The following is a 6,000-nucleotide window of genomic DNA, read 5'->3' as shown; positions in this document are numbered from 1 at the left end:
TAATCTGTTAAGAAAACATTATAATTATAACTTGCATCTGAAGTCATTTATATATTAAGCCTTAAGCAGTTAAACAGTTTTGCGGAGTTTTGTGACTTTAATATGAATATGTTATCATTTCATCTCATTCTGGTATGCCACAAAATTAACATTTAGAAGATATACGATTTTAATATTTACAGTTTCTCTTTAACCAATAAGGTTTGGACATTTGATGACTAATTCTCTCTATAGACCTTATCCCAGATAACACACGTATGTCTGCAAGATGTCTGTTAAGGATTGCTTCATCTGGAAATCTGATAAACCTTTTTAAGATGTCAGTTTTACATACATTGTTACAAACTTTATAAACATTTTAAATACATATTCTAAGCATCTATGTGACATCTGACAAACATCCTATAGATGTATTGCATGTAAATACAGACATCAAACAGATGTCTTCAAGATGTATGTGTGCTATCAGGGATGTAGCCCTGTCCTTTTTCGAAGCTTCATAGATCCTCTGTCCTCATGCTCCAGCTCATGAACGCCTGTACTACCAAGAGTGCCTTTTGATCTTGGTGAGGACAAACCAAATCAAGTTAAATTAAGATGTTTTCCTATTCGCCTTTGCTTCAACCAGCATCAATCATTTGTTGCGTCATGGTATTCATCACTGGAGTGGTTGGAATACTCTGGAAAAAGATGCTGAATTTTGTTTTCCATGCAGGAAATGCATAATTTCTCCTTCAGACTCCCAATCACTGAAGCCCCTTACAGTGAAAGCGAAGCACGCTGTAGTGACAGGAAAAGGCCTTAACAAACATGCAGTGTCAAAAGAACACATTACAAGCATCACACTCTGGAAAGACAGAGAAAAACAGGTTGAAAGTGGACTTGAAATTTCCACTATGGTTAACAGTAACCAATTAGCTAGGAATCGCTACTACCTCTCCTCTGTAGTAGACATGATTGAGTTTCTTTTTGTGAATCATTTTCCACTAAGGGGAAGCACAGATGCTTTTGATAGTCTAACAGAGGATGGAAGTGGACTTTTCCTTTCATTATTTAAAAAAATACCCCCCGAAAAGACCCAGAGTTAAGGAGTGTTATGAAGACAATACGACGCAACGCAACGTATAGTTATCATAAAATTCAAAATGACGACATTGTGATCATGAGCAGTTTGGTGACTGAAGAAATAGAGAAGTTGAAGACTCGTGGTATACAATCAAAGTAGATGGCGCACGTAACCCTACTGGAATGGAAAATATTTCCATAATTGTTTGCTTTGTTAAAGACAATTATCAAGTCACAGAGTGACTTCTTTCCATGACAAAAACTGAAAAAGGGGAGCTTGAAAAGAATGGGCTCAGTACTTCTAAAATATTGAGCCAGGTGTATGACGAGGCCTCTCTCATGTCTGGAAAAAATGGAGGAGTACAGAAAATTTTGCAGGACAAATTAGGAAGAGTGATTCCATACGTGCAATGCTTTAATCATCAGTTCCATCTTGTGGTAGTTCATGCAATATCCATACACAGCAAAATCTCCAGTGTTAATTTAACACTCTGAGTGTGGACTCATATAAACACTGAAGCAGTGTTGAAAGTAACACTGAAACAGAGTTGAAGTTAATGAGATAATTAAGAAGTTAATTGAGTTATGATTGACCATTATTGAAGACACCTGATGTTAACAAGCAGAATCACCAAACGAGAAAATCACAATTTGTGTGTCACCATTATAGTGGTCAGTGTTTGCTTTAGTTGTGATCTTGGCTTGTGGCTTTTTACTTTAAAAATTTGTTTGGCAAGCCAAGAGCAAAAGTCATCGGGTGGTGATGATTATGTTTTAATGTAATTGTTGTTTGACCTGAGTTACTGAACTTATTTACAGTGTTTTCTCTAAATAAAACTTCCATTATTGATTGTAACAGCTTTGATTCCACAATGAAAGCATCTGCATTTTCTATAGATTTTGTAGCAATCTCTTGCAAGTGATTTTTTTTTTTAAATTAAAGAGTCTTTATTTTAGGCACACACAGATAACAAGTATCAGCGTATGAATCTCAACAACGGTGACAAACAGCATATCCAGATAAACAGATCTACTCTGAACATCACAAAACTAGATACTAAAAATTCACATAAAAACAGCAAAAATAAAATACAGTTAGAATAAAAAGTTAAAAAGACAGTTCAGCTCATAATTTATTCATGCCGCAATGCATGATGGGAGCCATGGATGTGTTTTTATTGGCTACAACATGCTTTTTTGATGGTCACCGTTGTTGTGATGCTCACACTGATTCTTGATGTCTGTGTGTCTAAACTTAAGAATTTTTTTCTTTGTGTAGGACTAACTTTTAAAAACATGTCATAATATGCCAAAATTGCTGGATTGCTATCTTTTTTTCCCACTTTATTTATGTATACATTAAAGAAACCTGAACTCACGCATTCAGATCACTCAATGAGAATTAGTTCAAACCACAATCAATATCACACATGATTGCCTTTGCTCTGGTCTGTATGTTATAATTCTGTTACCACAGCCCCACAAAATCTAAAGTAAATAACTGAAGGTTCAAGATCCCAACTAAAGCAAACACTGATCACTATAATGGTGACACACAAATAGTGATTTTCTTGTTTGGTGATTCTGCTTGTCAACACCAGGTGTCTTCAATAATGGTCAATCATAACTCAATTAACTTCTTAATTATCTCATTAACTTCAACTCTGCTTCAGTGTTACTTTTAACACTGCTTCAGTGTTTGTATGTGTCCACACTCAGAGTGTTAAATTAACAATGGGGATTTTGCTGTGTAGAGCCCGTGGTTGAAGACTTCTTTAATGTGTGTAACTTGCTTTATAAATTCAGAAAGAAGCCAACTGTTGCTGTCTTGTATGGAGGGCAGCAGCTTAAGAGATTACTTGAACAGCGACGGACAGGGAATCTTCAAACAGTCAATACAATTCTGAGTTCTTTTCAAGAGTTGTTAGTCGAGATCAATGGAAACCACAGATACAAGATGGAGGTGACACAGGCACCTCCCACATTCATTGACCACATGCCAGAAGATTCTACTGGTGCTTGATGCTCCTAACAAACTGATGCAGTCAGAGGACATGGACCTTCTAAGTGCAGTCAAATTAGTTACATGTCCTTCAGAATGCCTTACGAAATTGCACAGTGAATCTGAGTTCTTAGAGCTGTGGGAGAAGGGCGATGACACTGAAACGCCAAAGCTTCCCAAATGAAAGTGGACATTCAACAAAGACCTTCAAGAATATCTGCTGGAGGAAAGCATTGACCAGGCTCAAGGTAATTTGGGAAAACAAAAAGAGCACAGAACTTAACTAATTCAGAAGTGATTCATTCAGAATTGGTTGTGGCCTGGCAATTCCTGAGTAAAGTACTGGCTAGACTGATTTCTAGTGACGAGAAATTAGCACTTAAAAAAATAGTCTAGGAGCATCATACCACACAGCAAAATCTCCAGTGTTAATTTAACACTCTGAGTCTGTGGACTCAGAAGCAGCATAAACTCTGAAGCAGTGTTAAAAGTAACACTGAAGCAGAGTTGAAGTTAATGAGATAATTAAGAAGTTAATTGAGTTATGATTGAGCATTATTGAAGACACCTGATGTTAACAAGCATAATCACCAACCAAGAAAAATCACAATTTGTGTGTCACCATTATAGTGGTCAGTGTTTGCTTTAGTTGTGATCTTGGCTTGTGGCTTTTTACTTTTAAAATTTGCTTTGCAACTCAAGAGCAAAAGTCATCGGGTGGTAATGATTGTGTTTTAATGTAAGCGTTGTTTGACCTGAGTTACTGAACTAGTTTACAGTGTTTTATCTAAATAAAACTTCCATTATTGATTGTAACAGCTTTGATTCCACAATGAAAGCGTCTGCCTTTTCTATTGATTTTGTAGCCATCTCTATCAACAACGGTGACAAACAGCATATCCAGATAAACAGATCTACTCTGAACATCACAAAACTAGATACTAAAAATTCACATAAAAACAGCAAAAATAAAAGATAGTTAGAATAAAAAGTTAAAAAGACAGTTCACCTCATAATTTATTCATGCCACAATGCATGATGGGAGCCATGGATGAGTTTTTATTGGCTACAACATGCTTTTTTTGATGGTCACCGTTGTTGAGATGCTCACGCTGATTTTTGATGTCTGTGTGTCTAAACTTAAGAAATTTTACTTTATGTAAAACTTTTAAAAACATGTCATATTGTGCCAAAAATGATGGATTGCTATCTTTTTTTCCACTTAATTTATGTATACATTAATGAAACTTAAACTCACACATTAAGGTCACTCCATGACAATTAGTTCAAACAACAATCAATAGCACACACGATTGCCTTTGCTCTGGTCTGTATGTTATAATTCAGTTACTACAGCAACACAAAGTAAACAGCTGAAGGTTCAAGATGCCAACTAAAGCAAACACTGACCACTATAATGGTGAGACAAATTGTGATTTTCTCGTTTGGTGAGTCTGCTTTTTAACATCAGGTGTCTTCAATAATGGTCAATCATAACTCAATTAACTTCTTAATTATCTCATTAACTTCTACTCTGCTTCAGTGTTACTTTTAACACTGCTTCAGGGTGTTAAAAATGCGAGAGTTAAATAGAGTTTTAACCAGTTTTGATGTGCATCGGGGCCAGTGAAAATTCATAAGACATTTTTCTTCTTTGCAAATAGTGGGGATGATTAGTAATACTTATCATTTTGTTTTGTAGGCAAAATTAAATTACATCGATACCAAATGCCCACTGACACTTGGTAACCCAACTTTGTTGATATTCATTCCAATTATGAAAATAGATAACATCTAAGCAATTAAATTCCTTAAAGCCTCAGGTATTTCAAATTAACAGAGTTTACTAAAACTTAAAAAAAGAGAAAGTTTTCCACAGTGTTTGTATTTTTCCATTTTGCCCCTTGGCTTGAGGTTTTGTTTGGGCCCTATACACTACAAATGCCCACAACATTTTATGTTGCAACTCAAAATACAAAAAAAATGTAAATATGCTTTAACGTTTATATATGGTACAATTACTATTTAGCATGTCTAGCCTAGTCAACATTTATATGTAATATTAAATAGTCATTAAAACAATAAACAGGATGTGTTCTATCAGTTGAGAGATCAAAACCCTTGAAATATCCAGAAATGCAAAAAATCCAGAAATGTATAAGTATTATAAAAATGTATTTATAAATATGTATTGTGTTAGATTCTTAAATGTAATTGATAAATTCAATCAGGTTAAATGGATCAGATTATGTTGGATATATCAGATGAAATTACTGTCAACAAAATCCAAAGATAGATTCTGCCTAAATTATGTTAAGTTTAAATATAACATTTTAATGTAGAAATATGAATTGATTATTAATTGAAATAAGATACTTAAAAAAAACCTACATCATCTTAATGAGTGAGTTAAATCCTTAAATCAACCGTTTAAATCAGGGATGTCAAACTCAATTCCTGGAGAGCCGGAGCCTTGCAGAGTTTACAGTACAAATACTGTACAATGTACTTTTTTTAAAATAAGCCTGAAGGACATGATTAGTTTAATCAGGTATGTTTAATTAGGGTTGAATTTACCCTCCAGAAATTTAGTTTGACACCTCTGGTTTAAATAGTTTAGTCATCCTCTGTAAAGAAATTAGGCGTGGACACATGAGACTTTCTCTTTATCTTTTTAAACGTACGCTCTTAATGGAGCTATTTAAAGAAGCCATATGATCACAAATTAATGGTGCGGATGCATTTCAGTAAGTGTCCTGCGTGACACTTGTGAAATAGTTATAAATCCCAGTTTATGTTGTTTTGCAGTCTGAAGCTGTTAGCCCTTGCATGCTCAGTGAAAATAGAGCTAATAATATCGGACTGGAATATAACTGAACAAATCAAACAAATGGGTAAAGGTGGGGCCCGTTACAAGGTGGTGTTCATGGGCT

This window comes from Carassius carassius, chromosome 6 (genome assembly GCF_963082965.1).
Source record: "Carassius carassius chromosome 6, fCarCar2.1, whole genome shotgun sequence".
Lineage (NCBI taxonomy): Eukaryota > Metazoa > Chordata > Actinopteri > Cypriniformes > Cyprinidae > Carassius > Carassius carassius.
Note: the sequence above shows the minus strand (reverse complement) of the source record.